Source organism: Pan paniscus, chromosome 21 (genome assembly GCF_029289425.2).
Source record: "Pan paniscus chromosome 21, NHGRI_mPanPan1-v2.0_pri, whole genome shotgun sequence".
Taxonomy (NCBI): domain Eukaryota; kingdom Metazoa; phylum Chordata; class Mammalia; order Primates; family Hominidae; genus Pan; species Pan paniscus.
This window is the reverse complement of record NC_073270.2, coordinates 52,217,933-52,233,948: the sequence shown is the minus strand read 5'-3', so window position 1 is coordinate 52,233,948 and position 16,016 is coordinate 52,217,933. Positions and strand designations below refer to the sequence as shown.

At 38.2% G+C, this 16,016-nt stretch overlaps 1 protein-coding gene across 2 annotated transcripts in view; it reads left to right on the top strand.

The window, feature by feature from the left end:
* ZNF334 (zinc finger protein 334) overlaps nucleotides 1-16,016 on the top strand; it is a 50,996-nt gene that overhangs the window by 16,876 nt on the left and 18,104 nt on the right. Inside the window, exons 8-13 of one of the 2 annotated variants that reach the window (XM_057300861.2) lie at nucleotides 3,481-3,716; nucleotides 6,763-7,820; nucleotides 10,750-10,889; nucleotides 11,696-11,838; nucleotides 14,418-14,518; nucleotides 15,319-15,378. The gene's annotated coding sequence lies outside the window, so the exon portion shown is untranslated. The remainder of the gene's footprint in view (nucleotides 1-3,480; nucleotides 3,717-6,762; nucleotides 7,821-10,749; nucleotides 10,890-11,695; nucleotides 11,839-14,417; nucleotides 14,519-15,318; nucleotides 15,379-16,016) is intronic. The other variant, XM_063600886.1, reaches the window with a different exon arrangement.

Genomic DNA, 16,016 nt, shown 5'->3' with positions numbered 1-16,016 from the left:
TCTTGATGGGACTGATTCTGTAAGTGGTACCAGAAATGGCCCCAGGAAACAGATCCTCAAAATGAAAATGAGATTCTGGGGAGTGGAAGAGGCCATGCAGCAGCACCTCACCTTTGGAAACAAAGCTGACACTGTTACAACATGCCTTAGGAAAGACTGGTAATCAGGTTTGGGCCTGGCAGTACAGCTAGTGCGTCATGGAGACCCTATAATGAAAATGGGCTTTCTTCGAAGGAGCAGCTTGACATATAGGTGAACAATTTCTGGGTCTCCTAGGCAGAAGTATGACTTTCGGGATTATATTGGGAATTCATAGCACCTTACTCAACTTTGAGACTTAAGCCAATTCCTAGACCTGAAGTGGCTTCAGGAAGACCTTTCAAGAAGGTTCCTGCAATGTAGCCGTAGAAGCATCATGCAGATCTTCCTCCAGACCTTCCCAGGGGTATCTGTGGTCATTTACCACCGTGGCCATGCATGAGGGAGAAGGACATACCCAGACCTCCATGGGGATTTGGATATTGGCTTTGATTATATGAATTCTTGCTGTTCCCAAGCACTACAGTGGCCTATGATCAGAGTGGAGACTTATGAAGGTCGGGAGATAGATGAGTCTGGGCCTGAATCCAACTCCCAGAGGGTTTGCTTCTGCCAGTGGAAACACACGCGCATCCCATGGTTATTTCCTCAGTCCCAGAATGCACAGGGGAGACAGACTTAGTGGCAGAATCCTCATATTGGTTCCCTGACAATGGAGAAAATACTCTTATACTCCATGATAATTTAAAAGTTATCCAGGCCAGATATGTTTTAGGTCAAAAGGTGGGGGATAAGAGATAGGTCTCTGCATCAAATCACTGGCTAGCATTGTTTATATGAGGTACATGGATCATATTCTGTGCTGACTCCAATTTTGCATTCTATGGAAGTTATCTTCAGAGATAATTTAATCTTTAAAAGGGTTAAAGCATTTATTCAACAGCCAGTTGTCTTGTGTCCCCTCTTATGAAGACAGTGATTGAACTTAGGACCCACCCTAATCTAGTATGATTTGATCTTGATTACATCTTCAAAATGATCCTAGTTTTAAATAGGGTCGCATTAATGAGCACCGGCAGTTAAAACCTCAACATATCTTTAGGGAGGGATTCCATTCAATCCACAAACGCTCTGTTAGATTTATATCTCCTCAAATATGTGAGAATGAAAATATAAGGAATTATTAAATGCAAAAGATGCATCATTTACATTGGTGTGCAGATGACATTTTGAGCCTAAATTGAAGTATTTAACTTCTCTCTCCATCTGTTATTTTTGCTTAAACAATAGAACTGTTATGTGATTTTAATATTAAAACCCCAATGAAAATATAAAACTTTCCGCTGAAACTTTCCAATGAGAATGTTATGAATAGCCTAACATTTACATGATGGCTATTCTTTTATCTTTTTTACAAAACTGGAGACATTGGGGTTAGGAATTAGTGACAGCGCCTAGGAAATATGGCAGAGATACAAAGAAGAGAGTGTTAGATGTCAATGAAAAATTTTTGAGTTTAGTGATGGTGAATTTGGGATATGAGGCTTTTCAGAACAAGTTGTTCTGGTGTGTCCTAGAAAACTTTTCTCACTCTAGACTTTAGAGTTAGCAGTTTGACCTGTTAGGAGCTGTGTTGGAAAGTCTTCGTGTATTTGAAACATATGAAATGGTTCCTGTTTAACTTTAACCCAGGGTATTAAGGAGCAAAATTAGGGATGACAGGTCCCGTGTATAATTTTTGTCTTTATCCCAATAGCCATTCCCATTTTTATAATATTCATAACAATATTTTCTTTGTACTGAGCTAAATTATTTCAGTTGCATTTTTGGCTTATATTTAACTTGAGATCTATAAAACTAATGTGTCTGTTATTTGTAAAAAGTGAGCTATATATACACATACACCTTTCCTTAGAGATATAAACGTACTGATGCCTCAACACACAAGTAATGAAGCAGATGAAAAGGAAGCACACCTGGGGATTTTACAGCACGAGCTCTGTGGCAGCTCCTGTCATATCTGAGAAAGCAAAGAAAGGTGAAAGCATGAAGAAACTGAATAGTGTCTATGGATTGAGGCCAATCCTAACTATGCCCATCCCACTTGGCTAAACACAGGCAAGTTGCCACCGACGTTTATGAGAACAAATTTGGGAAAGTAATTCGACTTCTATACAAGGCTCAAGTGTATTCAATATTACATGCTAGTGTTAGCATATACTAGAAAGCTTAGCATTTAAGACATACAACAAGAAATCAATTTCAAATAACATAATATTCCCAGTAATAGGTTCTCCATATTCTGAATCTAAAGCCTAGAATTGTTGCAGTTTTTCCATTTCTTCTTGATTCTCTAGAAACATATAAGAATGGTGCAAACTATTCAGGGAGGCTGGGTGTCTTAGTTATATCCGCTTATTTTTTGGCTTTGAGACAGTCTCGCTCTGTCACCCAGGCTGGAGTGCAGTGGCATGATCTCTGCTCACTGCAACCTCTGCCTCCTGGGTTCAAGTGATTCTCATGCCTCAGCCTCCCTAGTAGCTGGGATTACAGGCGCACGCCACCATGCCATGCTAATTTTTGTATTTTTAGTACAAAGGCACCACGCTTCTGCTTTCCCTTCAGGGCTAGGGATGGTAAATCCCTTCTTGGTTTCCCACAACCCTTTCCACACTTTTGTAAAGAGTCTCTTCATTCAATTTTCTTTCACTTATTTCAAATGAGCTATTTCTTAGTGGGACAGACAGGGTTTCACCATGTTGGCCAGGCTGATCTCAAACTCTTGACCTCAAGTGATCCACCCACCTCGGTCTCCCAAAGTGCTGGGATTACAGGCGTGAGCCACTGCGCCCGACCATTTAGACAAGACAGCAGAAACCATCTTGTCCACAGACCCAAGACCTTTGGATTTCTCATGTTACCCCTCCTAACTCTTTACCCTTTAGTTCAGATTCATGATCAGCTTTTTGCTTTTCACTGTCTACTAGCAAAGTTCTCCAAAACTTCTAATTCATCCAGAAGAGATGGCTTTTGTTTTCCTTACTTATGCTTAAATTAGGGTTGCATCATCTAGCCTATAAAAGTTTGCATCTTTAGATAGCTGCCTCTATTTGTTAATCCAGTGAAAGTAGATTATGGACAAACAGCAAAATGAATGTTCACTGTAGCCTTCTAGCTGCCTCTTAGCTTATCACTGCTTACCACAGGAAATGCCTTATCCAATTTCAAATTTAGTTGAATACATTTAACAGTTTTTTTTTTTTTTTCCTAAAGACAGAGTCTCACCCTGTCACCCAGGCTGGAGTGCAATGGCACGATCTCAGCTCACTGCAACTTCCGCCTCCGGGGTTCAAGTGATTCTCCTGTCTCAGCCTCCCAAGTAGCTGGGATTACAGGTGCGCACCACCACGCCCTGCTAATTTTTTTTTTTTCTATGTTTAGGAGAGATGGGGTTTCACTATGTTGACCAGGCTGGTCTGGAACTCTTGACCTCATGAACCACCTGCCTTGGCCAAAGATTCAAGTCAGTGCAATAAAAAAAGTATATTTCTGATCACATCTCCATTTCTTCAACATTTACGTATTTATATTTCCAAGATATTCCATACAGCATGAATCCACGAAGAATTAGGCTTCGACTAAGATTCTTTCTACGTTGATCTCGAGTTTAGCAAAGGGTAAGTCATCTCTAAATATCCTTCTTCACCTTCCTCTTTTTTTAGGGTTTCTTTTTATTGTGAGTTATCTGATGTTGAGAAAGCTTTGAGTTTAAGCTAAAAGCTTTTCCACATTGATTACATACAAAGTGTTTCTCTCCTGTATGGATTTTCTTGTGTTTACTAAGATTTGAATTATTGTTAAAACATTTTCCACATTCACCACATTCATAGGGTTTCTCTCCAGTATGAATTTTTTTATGTTGATTAAGTTTCCAGTTAAGGCGAAAGGTCTTTCCACATTCATTACATGTAAAGGGCCTCCCTATAGAATGGGTTTTCTGATGTTTAGTAAAGTTTGACCGATGTTTAAAGGCTTTTTCACAAGTTGTACATTGGTAAGGTCTCTCTCCTGTATGAGTTCCTTTATGTTGTGTTAGATCTGACAGACGGACAAAGGTTTTTTTACAACTACTGCAAATAAAAGGTTTCCTTCCAGTATGGATTTGTTGGTGGCGAGCAAGATCCGTGCGCTGGGCAAAGGCTTTCTTACATTCATTACATGGAAAGGGCTTCTCTCCAGTATGAGTTTTCTGATGTTTATTAAGATTTGAGACGCTTTTAGAGGAGTTTTCCTTTTTATTGTGAGTTCTCTGATGTCGAGAAAGCTTTGAGTTTAAGCTAAAAGCTTTTCCACATTGATTACATACAAAGTGTTTCTCTCCTGTATGGATTTTCTTGTGTTTATTAAGATTTGAATTATTGTTAAAACGCTTTCCACATTCACCACATTCATAGGGTTTCTCTCCAGTATGAATTTTTTTATGTTGGTTAAGTTCCCAGTTAAGGCGATAGGTCTTTCCACATTCATTACATGCAAAGGGCCTCCCTATAGAATGAGTTTTCTGATGTTTAGTAAAGTTTGACCGATATTTAAAGGCTTTTTCACAAGTCGTACATTGGTAAGGTCTCTCTCCTGTATGAGTTCTTTGATGTTGTGTTAGATCTGACAGACGGACAAAGGTCTTTTTACAACTACTGCAAATAAAAGACTTCTTTCCGGTATGGATTTGTTGGTGGCGAGCAAGATCCGTGCGCTGGGCAAAGGTTTTTTTACATTCATTACATGAAAAGGGCTTCTCTCCAGTATGAGTTTTCTGATGTTTATTAAGATTTGAGATGCTTTTAAAGGATTTCTCACAAACATCACACTTGTGGGGTTTCTCTCCTGTATGAGTTCTTTGATGTAGAATAAATTTGGAGTACGGATTGAATTCCTTTTTGCAATAATTACATGTATAGTATTTCTTTCTAGTATGAATTAATAGATGTTGAGTTTTTTCTGAGAAACGGTGAAAGGTTTTTCCACAAAAGTTACAGGAAAAGGGCTTCTTTTGAGTATGAGTTTTTTGAAGCCGAGTCAGGTTTACTCTGTTGCCAACATGAAATCTCTGATGTATAGAGAGGGATGAGAGAAACCTAAAGGCCTTTTGACATACATCACATTTGTATGGCTTCAGTCCACTGTGCATGCTCTGATGTTGAATAACCTTTGAAGGTCTGTTAAAAGTTTCACCACATTGGTTACATTCAAAGTGTTTATATAGTGTACAAATTCTCTGGAGCATTGTAAATGATGAGCGATGCCTAAAGCCCTTTGTATTTTCACCATATTCATGGGTTTCCCCTACCTTATGGATTTTCTGATGTCCAGTAAGTTGTGACACATGCCCAAAAGCCATGCCACAGTCATCACATTCATAATGCTGGACAAAAGTACGACGTGTTCGGTATTCTCCATGGTGAAAGCTTTGTCTGAAGACATTCCCAGATTCATTGAGGGCACGAAACGTTGCCAATGCTGGTTGACATGCTAGTAGGAAAACAATATGAGAAAAAAAGAAAATCAGAACTGGACACTGCAACATACATCAAGTTAATTAGGAAAGCGAGGGAAAGAAGAGTGCAGTGACTGGAGACTTTAGAGGGGTAGGATGAGAAGTAGGAGTTTGTGGAGGTGGAGAGGCAGAGAATTGTTTCTCCACGTACAAGAATGATTTAAGTGATCAACAGTGGCCATTGAATTTTTTTCTATTTCTTTAAACTTGAAATAATTATACTTGTGATTGTAAAAATGGCTCAATGAAATTTTAATAACCAAAACAGAAAAGCTTAAAGAACCTAAAAAGAATCATATGAAATCCTAAGCATGGATTAAAGTTTTGTTTCCATTAAGGCCCTTTAAAATATTTCTGTGTGGTATAGCAATTTGTGAAAGTGATTACACTTTAAATATTTTCCTTTGAACATCAAAATTGGGGATACTTACGAGTAAATACACATCTGTCTTATCAATTTGATATTGAATGTTTTACTGTGCGACAGGGTCATTATTGATTGGGCTGATGCTCTCTTTGGATATTTGAGTTGTACTTATTTTTGTTGTTGCTAAGAACATTAAGAACAATCTTAAATCTACATCTTTGTTAATTTGAAATATATTCTAGTATATTCTAGTATCGATTCTTAGAAATGAGAGTTCCCAATTATATTTTTGGTATACACATGCACTGCACTGAAGTTCTTATATTGCATGAACACACCATTATTTTCCAGTATCTTGATAACCCTAGACTATCAAACTTACCTTTATATAAAACTGTGGTGTCATGAGTTCTAGCACTTTTTTTAATAAAAACATCTAGAAACTGGTTAACTGCAGAAAGAAATTTGAGCATTCCTACACACATATGAATTATAGATTGAGCATTTCTATATACATACAAAATATAGTAGATATGTTAATACAGACAAAAAAATCTGCCACTGATAAGATGGAGAACCAGCACAGGTTTCTGTTATCTTCCTCATTCTAGTCTGAGATGCTACTGAAGTGCTTAGAAAAATGTATAGATATAGTGGAATATTTATAAATATACATGAGTAATATTTTCAAAAACATAAATATTTCAACATGGGACAGAATCAGTGGTAATAAAAGGGACAAAGTGGGAACAGTTGGTTTGAAGATATGGTTTTTAATTTTTTTTTTTTTTTTTTTTTTGAGAGAGTCTCTGTCACCCAGGCTGGAGTGCAATGGCATGATCTCGGCTCATTTCAAGCCCCGCTTCCCAGGCTCAAGTGATTCTCCTGCCTCAGCCTCTCGAGTAGCTGGCCATGCCATCACATCCAGCTAATTTTTGTATTTTTAGTAGAGATGGGTTTCACTATGTTGGCCAGGCTGGTCTCAAACTTCTGACCTCAACTGGTCTGACCGCCTCAGCCTCCCAAAGTGGTGGGGTTACAGGTATGAGTCACCACACCCACCCTGAAGATATGTTTAAATGAACTTAATGGTTGGCATTTATAGCAAAATTACATAGCCAAAGATGAAATAGCAGGTTGGAGAATTCTTTTAGAGGGAAGGAACTGGAGAAATAGAATATATAAAAGAGAAGTCAGGATTAAAAGAAAGTACTACCATCCATTAAATGTGAGTCCTATTAAAAATGTGTAGAAGATTTACCAACTTCATCATGTTGGTACTGGGCATCTGGGCAACTAGAGTCTCTGAAATAGAGGGGGAAAGGGGGTCGGGGGGCAGGGACGAGAAAAATATTTGAAGAAATAACGGGCAAAAAATTCTCAAACACAGTAAAAGCTATAAACTCACAGATCCAAGAAGCGCAAATCACACAATAAGAAACATGAAGAGAATTACACTAAGGCACATTATAAAGAAATTGTTCAAAGCCAGTGATAAAGAGAAAACTGTAAAAGCAACCAGAGAGGGGAAAAAGACGTTATGTACATGGCACAGAGACAAAGATGACATCAGATTTCTCACTGGAAACACTGCAAGCATAAAAGATAATGGAACAAAATATTTAAGGTACTAAAAGAAAAAAAAACCCTATTAACTAGAATTCTATGCCCAGCATATGGCTTTCAAAAATGAAGACAAACAAAAGACCTTTCCAGAAATACAGAGAATGAAAGAATTCATTACTAGCAGAGTTGCGCTACAAGTAATTTTAAAGGAAGTCCTGCAGGGCAGAAGAAAAGGGATGCCAGATGGGAATTTGGCCCTACACCAAGGAATGAAAAGCAACTGAAATGTAACTGGTAAATATGTATGGGTTTGTTACTATTACTTAAATCTCTTTAAAAGATTGACTGATTAAACACAAATAATGTATTGTGGGGCTTATAACGTGAAAGTAAAATGTATGACAGCAACGCCTAAAGGCAGGTGGAGATAAATTATAGTATATATATATATATATAAAATAAGAGCTACAGTATAATTCTTACACTATACATGAAGGAGTATACTATCACTTGCAGGTAGATTGTGATAAGTTAAAGACAGATACCATAAACTCAAATCCCAACACAACGACTAAAATAGAGTTACAGCTAATAAGCCAATAAAGGTGATAAAATAGAATCCTAAAAAAAAAAAAAAAAAAAAAAAAAAATCCAAAATAGGGTAAGGATAATAAAGCAGAATAAAGGAGAAAAGGGGGAATAACAGATATGACAAATAGAAATCTATTTGATTTAGGCTCAAGCCTAACCATATCAATAATCACAGTAAATGTAAAAATAAAAACACAAGATTTCACAACCTGAGCACTATTTACCTTTGTATCAGAGAATTCTTTGTTATGGGGGCTGTCGTGTGCATGTAGGATCTTGGCATCCCTGGCTGTTACACCCTAGATGCCAGCAGCATGCCTACATACCCAGTTACTACCACCAAAAAGATTACCCAGACATTGCCAGGTGCCCTTAGAGGGCAAGATCTTCCCTTCTCCCCATTGAGACCCAGTGGTATAAGCACCTCAACGAAAAGGTGGAGATTATCAAGCTTGTATGAGAAAGTAAAACCAAATTATTTGCTAACTAGAAGAAACTCACTTTAGAGACACAATTGGTTAGAAAGTAGACGTTTGGAAAATACATACCATGCTAACAGTTAAAAGAAAGCTAGAGTAGCTATGTTAATATCAGACAAAATACATTTTAGAGTAATAAGTATTTCCAGGGATAAAGAAGTTTATTTCATAAGGATAAGGAATTAACAGAGCATAATTCTAGGTGTTTTTGCACCCACAGAGCTTCAAAATACTTGAAGCAAGATTATCAGTGAAAGAATACACTCCAAGAATACGAAACTAATTTTAAATAAAAGAACCCACTATGATGGATAACTAGAAAACCACACTGCTATAATAAAAAAGAATATTATACTCATCCAGAACAGACAAATACACGAATGGAATAAAAGAAATTTCAGAAGATGATTTCTATAGATGTGTAGTACTGATGGCTTATGTGTAAGGATGGCATCATAAGTCAGTGAGGACAGGATGGATGCTTTGGTGGGTGGTATTGTAAAAACTGGCTCATTGTTCAGAGAAAATGGGGCTGGTTGTCCATTATGCCATATACAAATATAGACAGATTAAAATGTGAATTTTAAGCCCATAATGCTGATAGGAGAATGTCTTTGTGGTCTAGGATGCAGTGGGGCTTCTTAAACAACAATAAAAAGACAATAAGCAAATGCTGTAAGTCAAACATGCTATGGATGTGATAGAAAACTAAGGATTTCTGATCAAGAGAAGCCCCAGAGTCAACAGGCAAATGACAGATTGACAGGAGTAATCGTACATTTTAAACCAAAAAATACCTTATATATAACATAAAATATATTCAATTCCACAAAGAAAAGAAAAAAAATTAGAAAATGAGCAAAGAACATGAAAAAGCAATTCAGAAAAGCTGAATAGTGAGTGGATGACGAGAATATCACGTGAGCTTCATCTTACTATTAGGGAAATGAGAATTAAAACAAGGAGACAAAACTACCAAAATGGAGCCAACTAAAATGCAAATGTTAGCAAGCAGTGGTGAGATGCAGGAAAGACAAGTAATGTGGGTGGAGTGTAAAATTCACAGATGTCCAGAAAGTAATCTGGGTACGTTTTGTCAAACTATTTATAATATGCCCTGTGACCCAGAAAATTGTTATACATTCTAAAGGGAGCATGTGAGATTTGGGTCAGAAGGAATTGTAGAGATTTAGGATTTTTTTCCCCTAAAACTGGCTGTGTGATGGATGCATATTAAAGAATACTATATTGCACTAAAAAGACATGTAGATATAACAAGTAAAGATTTCAGAAACAGCCAAGTAGAAAGGTAAGAAGTGAGATTTGTGCAGCATGCTGTTTAAATAAGAGTGCAGCCATATATAAAATCGTGCATATTTTACAATTAGTATATGCGTTTTTATTTTTTTAGACAGAATTTCACTCTGTTGCCCAGGCTGGAGTGCAGTGACATGATCTTGGCTCACTGTAACCTCTGCCTCCCAGGTTCAAGCGATTCTCCTGCCTCAGCCTCCCAAGTAGCTGGGACTACAGGCATGTGCCACCACACCCAGCTATTTAACAACATAGAAAAGATATTAGACCAGCTGTCTAGCACATAATGACATAATGAATTATAAATGAAGGTTATACAAAATAACGATGGAATCTTGACTAGAGCAACAGTGACAATTGATTGACTCAATTTTTGTATCCAATTTCCAACCCTCCCACTACCACATTGCCAGCCCTAAACAGGATACATGGTTTTATTCAAATATGTGACAAAACAAAGTAAACAGATTTGTGTTCTAAAGCCACAAGGCGGCAGTGGAGAGATCCGAAAAACATCTTGCAGTAAATGTGAAGGTGACTATAACTTCATAGAAAAATGTTCAGAGGTGCATAAAAAATGAAAGTTTAAGGGAGAGAAAAGAAGTATTTTGGGGGTAGGAGAGGAGTTTGGACCAAGTTATTAAGTATTTAAAGAATAAACAGGGTTATTTGGAATTATTGTGAACAATTCTTATAAAATCTTTAATAAGTGGATTCCAGTCCACTTTCCAAAATGCCCATAGCTTAAATGAATTTGGTATTTTACTCTTTAGATAAAATGATACTCCAGACCGAAATTCATCATCATCTAACCCAGCTTTTTATCCCCTGACTTTTAGGAGCCTATGAATGAGCTGCCTTCCCTGATGTCAGCACTGAAACTCGAGAAACAAGTTTCTCTGAAATCTCTGGATCATCTTACATTCTGGCGAGTTCTACCTTCTGTTAATGAAGGTAGTCGTCTCTTTCCAACTAGATGGTAAATTTGTTTTTCTAATTTGTCATTCTCTAAACTAATAATCTGAAGAGAAAATCAGTCTCTCTCCAGAATTTTCTTAAAAAAAAAAAAAAAACCTTCTGTGACACTTTTCCGAGCTAACCCATTCATTCATTGTAATCACTGACAAGTTTTTGGACCTATTCAGCTATTCATCCTTTTATCCATTTGGGTAGTAACTTAAATTCCAAACTTTTCCCAGCACACCGTTTACTGTCCTAAGACTAGAATTATAACAAAAAGGGTACAGGGAGAGTGATAAACGTGGGGTAAAGATTCCTTTGGAAACTCATGGACAGAAGCCCAGGGGAAAGCTCTTCTCCTGTCACCTCCTGGTGGGGGTTGGAGGGGGAGTGTCCAGGTTACTCTGAGTTGAGGTGTGAGCTGTGATGACTTCCATCTGCTTGTTACCTGGGCAGGGATCACCTGTCACCTCTCTCTCCATCATCCAGGGCTCCTTCCCTTGCTTCAAAGAGGACATCACGTGTGCCTTATAAGTCCAGTTTCCTAAGAAAAATAAATGATCTTGACCATGCTGTGGTTATTACAGAATTTAGACCCACATTTTTAGTGATGAGGAATCTCATTAACATCTCAATCTTCCCAGAACCTCTAAAGCAGTGTTTTTGTATAAAAGACCATCTTCATTTTAAACCATTCCCCAGCTGTTTCTTAGGCATATGACAGCCTCAGACTATAGTTTTGGAGAATGGTGTGATGATTTTGAGGACAGTGGGGAATAGGAAGCTTGTATCATCCCAAGATGAAAATGTCTTCTCTTAACACAGAGCTACGATGCTTTACTGAAGAATATGAAGTTAGAAAATTCAACTGCATTTTCAGGGAGTTTTGCAGATATTTGCACAGAAGGAGAAAATTCTCCCATGGGCAGTTGTGAACTAACAAGACCTTCCTTACCCAAAGACGCAAGGTATTTACAGTTATCCAGCATCACATCTTTATACAGGTTTCTCTGTTCAGGAGTCAGATGATCCCACTCTTCTGGTGAGAAGACCACGGCCACATCTCTAAATCTCACCAACTCCTGAAATAACAATTTATACTTTATATGTATACATGCCCCCACGTGGCCTCTGGTAGATATCTTTCAAATTGGGCATTCTAGGGAATCACACAGGATATAAGGATACATTAGAATATGTGACCAAAAGCTATAATAGAAAGTGCAGACAATAAAAGTATGATTTACTCTTGTAGAGTTTAGGAAGACAAAATTACTTATCCTCATGATAAAGTAACAGCTAAGGAAACATACATTTGGTGTTCATGCTTGGCTGAGTCAGTGGGGTAGAGCTACCATCTGTGGGATTATGACCAAATACCTCTAAGTCAGAATCCCACCCAAGCAGAATGATAAGGGAATTCATCCTGCCTGACTGCATGGGATGGGACATCGGTTTCTTGCTGATTCAGACTGAAACTGGAGCATCAGCTCTTCTTGAGTCTTGAACCTACTGGGTTTTGGACCAGTATTATAAATCAGTCAAAACTAAAGATTTGACAGAGTCTCTCAATATGAACAGTCAAAAGTTCTTTGCAAGTAATACTAGAACCATGTCAGGTCTCCCAAGTATATACATAAATTCAATAGTATCTCCATTAAAAAAATCCATTAAGATTACTTTTATAAACTGTGATAAACAGATACATGATTTTCACACAAGGGAAAAATGTGACAGACTAGTTTTTTACATGAAAAGTTAATGAAGGTCTTGTTCTTGCCAGGGTGCAGAGTCAAGTTGTAGTAATTCAAGTGGGTTAGGAATGTCATCAGCACAGATGAAGAGATCAAAGAAAGAGAGCCCAGAAACAGATGCAAATATGGGAATGTTTACTGCCTAAAAAAGATGACCTGCAAGTCTGTTGGGAAACAATTCAATGAATACTGAGGCAATAACTGAATATCCCTTAGTAGGGGGAGAGCAAGATCCCTCCCTGACTATGAGACTATGTTCCAGATGAAATAAAAGATAATTATTAAAACTATTAAAATGTTAGAAAATGAGGATTTTCAGACTTACAATAGAAAAATGTCTTAAAGACTCAAGTGCCAGATAAAAGAAAATAATAAAATCGACCTTATAAAGGAGAAAAATCTCTGTGAAAAATAAAAGGGACACAGAAAAAACTTAAATTTGTATGTTGTATAACCAACAAGGAACTAATTCAGAATTTATACAGATCAATAAGAAAAAAAAATAGAAGCTGCAGACTAGACAAATGCCTAAAGTATACGAATGAAAAGTTCACTGAAGAAAGCATACAAATGATCAATAAGTGGACAAACTCTTCTCAGTTAAATGCGCATTATATTAGCAGCAAGTCTTGCTTGTTTTGGCGAGACAGTCACAACATTTAAAACCTGGATACTATCCAGTGTTTTTAAGGGATGGAACCAAGCCATCAATCACACTGATTTGTGGACCTCAAAGTCAGCATAGCACTTTTGAAGCATGACTTGACAGTATCTCACATGGTTAAAGGTGCATGCCCTTGACTCAGAAATTCTAAGTCTAGATAGCTTTCTTAAAGTTTAAGAATATGCAGAGACTTCATGGCAACATTGTGTCTACCACTGAAATACTGCAAACATAGAGATCTATAAACAGGAGAAAGGTCCAAAAACAGGACAATTCACACTGCAGAACACGTTGCAGATGTTGAGAATAAGGGCCATCTATGCGTACTGCTACGGAAACATCTCCAAAATAAATTACAAAACTTAAAAATTTACAGAATATAGACATATTCCCCTGTGTCATTGATGGGCCATGGGAAAGTGGAGATGTTACTTTACATATCTATACACAATAGATCTTTTTTAATTGATATTTTATTGATATAAAAAAAGATCTATTGTGTAAAAAACTAAAGACAGTGGTTGAGTAGGGTTAATGATTAAAAAGGTCTTTAAAAAAATTATTCATCTGCATTGTTAAAAAGATCATACATTGATAGATTTCTTATATAATTTGAAAAATTAAAAATTACAGAAGTAAAATTTAACTCAGGTCTGCCTGATTGAGGGATGAAAATGTCTTCACAGACTTCATTTTAAAAGATGTTTTGGTAAATTCATTTATGATTCAATGGAATTCTAGCTATTATATTTGGACATTGTTATTTGATGCCACAATTAAATCAGCCTGTCCTCTAATGGAAACGTGATCTCCGTCATTTACTCAGTTCTTCTAAATATTGGGCCCTAAATATGTGGATTAGTGAGAGGCTAATGTTTCTTACTGCTGCCATAACAAATTACCACCAACTTCATGGCTTAAAACAACACAAATTTATAATCTTACAGTTGTGGAGTTCAGAAGTACAATATGGGTTAGCAGTGCTGTGTCCCTGCTGCAGGCTCTAGGAAGAATCTGATTCCTCAACTTTTCTAGCTTTCTAGAAACCACCTGCATTCCTTGGCTTGTGGCCAGCCCTATCCTGTCTTCAAAGCCAGCAACATAGCATCCCCCTGCCTGTTTCTTACAGAGACCCAGTGATTACATTTCAGGCCCACCCAGACAACCCAGGAGAAACCCCCCATCTGAAGATCCTCAACTTAATGACACCTGCAAAGTCCCTTTTACCATGTAAGGTAACACATTCACAGCTTCCAGGGACTAGGATGGGGACATTTTGCAATGGGTGGGGGAGATTGTTCATTCTACCACAATGTGTATCTGGCCTTCTATTTTCTTCTGTTTACCCATCAATGTATTATCATTTCTATGTTATTTTAATTAGCATAGTTTGATGTGTTGGATTTTAAGTCTGTCAGGACGAGTGCCCTTTTGTTACCCAGAAATATGGCGGCATCCCTCCACCTTCATCCCATCCACCTGACTGCCTGTGCCCTGCTCCAGCTCTCCCATAGATTTGAGAGCAAGTTAAGCCATTGCTCCCTGCGCTGCCAACACATGCAAGCTGTCCAACTTCAAACTGAACTCACTATCCCCAGGGACTCCTATTCTTCAGCTTAAAAGTTTTCAAACAAATTCATGCCTAGAAGACCTGTGCTAATGACTCCTCTTGGTCAGTCAGTCCTTGAGTAGTTTGTTGAATGAATCCTAAATCTTGGGTCAGTCGTTGAGCAGTTTGTTGAATGAATACTAAATCTTGGGTCAGACCTTGAGCAGTTTGTTGAATGAATACTAAATCTTGGGTCACTAAAGAAAGCTTCTGGGTTATTTAGGTCCCCTCTGTTGCCTCTCTGACTGTCACCTCATCACCAGAATGGGGAGCTGCATCCTTGTGGAACAAATGCAAAATGTCTTTAGCCCTGTAAATTGGTATTTTAGGAAGGAAATCAGAAGTAAGCAGTTCACCTGTGATATCACCTCTAGAAATGACCGAGCCATTTTCCTTTTCATTCTTCACCTCCTGTTCTCAGGGAACACAGACTCCTGAGAAGCCACACCTTAAAATTGAGGACAGAAGCATGTGAGAACAGGTACTCCAACCCCTACCCCCAACCACACACACAGAGGAAACCAGGAATCCATAACAGGGTACCAACCTTGGCTTTCAGGTTCTTTCTCCTCCTGGGCCCTCAAGAGAGCCCACGGGTATGCCGCAGCAGCTGGGATTTTGGATACTGGGGTCTCTCCCTATGTGTCAAAGTGTGAGACTCTACTTTCCATTTCTGCCTTGAACAAAACTTTCCCTGCCACCCAGTGAAACAGAGCTTGAACTCACCTTCTCAGAAAGATCAACTCCGATACAGCTAGCAAGCCCAGCATGCATCTGAGCCTACCTATATGGAACTTAGATCATCACACCCAGAACCTTCTCATTTCCTAATCAAGCCCAGCTCACTACCTGCAGGATTCAGCTCTTTTGGTCCTGATTATAGTGGGAACAGGAAGGACTGGGGAATGCAGGATTGTCACATCAAGGCTTAGGCTGAAAATTCCCCAGTGCTCTTTATTCATGCCTCCTATGTACCCCAGGAATGATGTCATATAACACACACCCAGATAGGCTTGTGCCACTCTTTCCACTTCAATCTCTGAGATAAGGGGCCTCACCTGGTGCCTCCCACCCCCATGAGGCAGCTGCATGGAGGAGGAGAGGCAGTTTGGCGCTTTC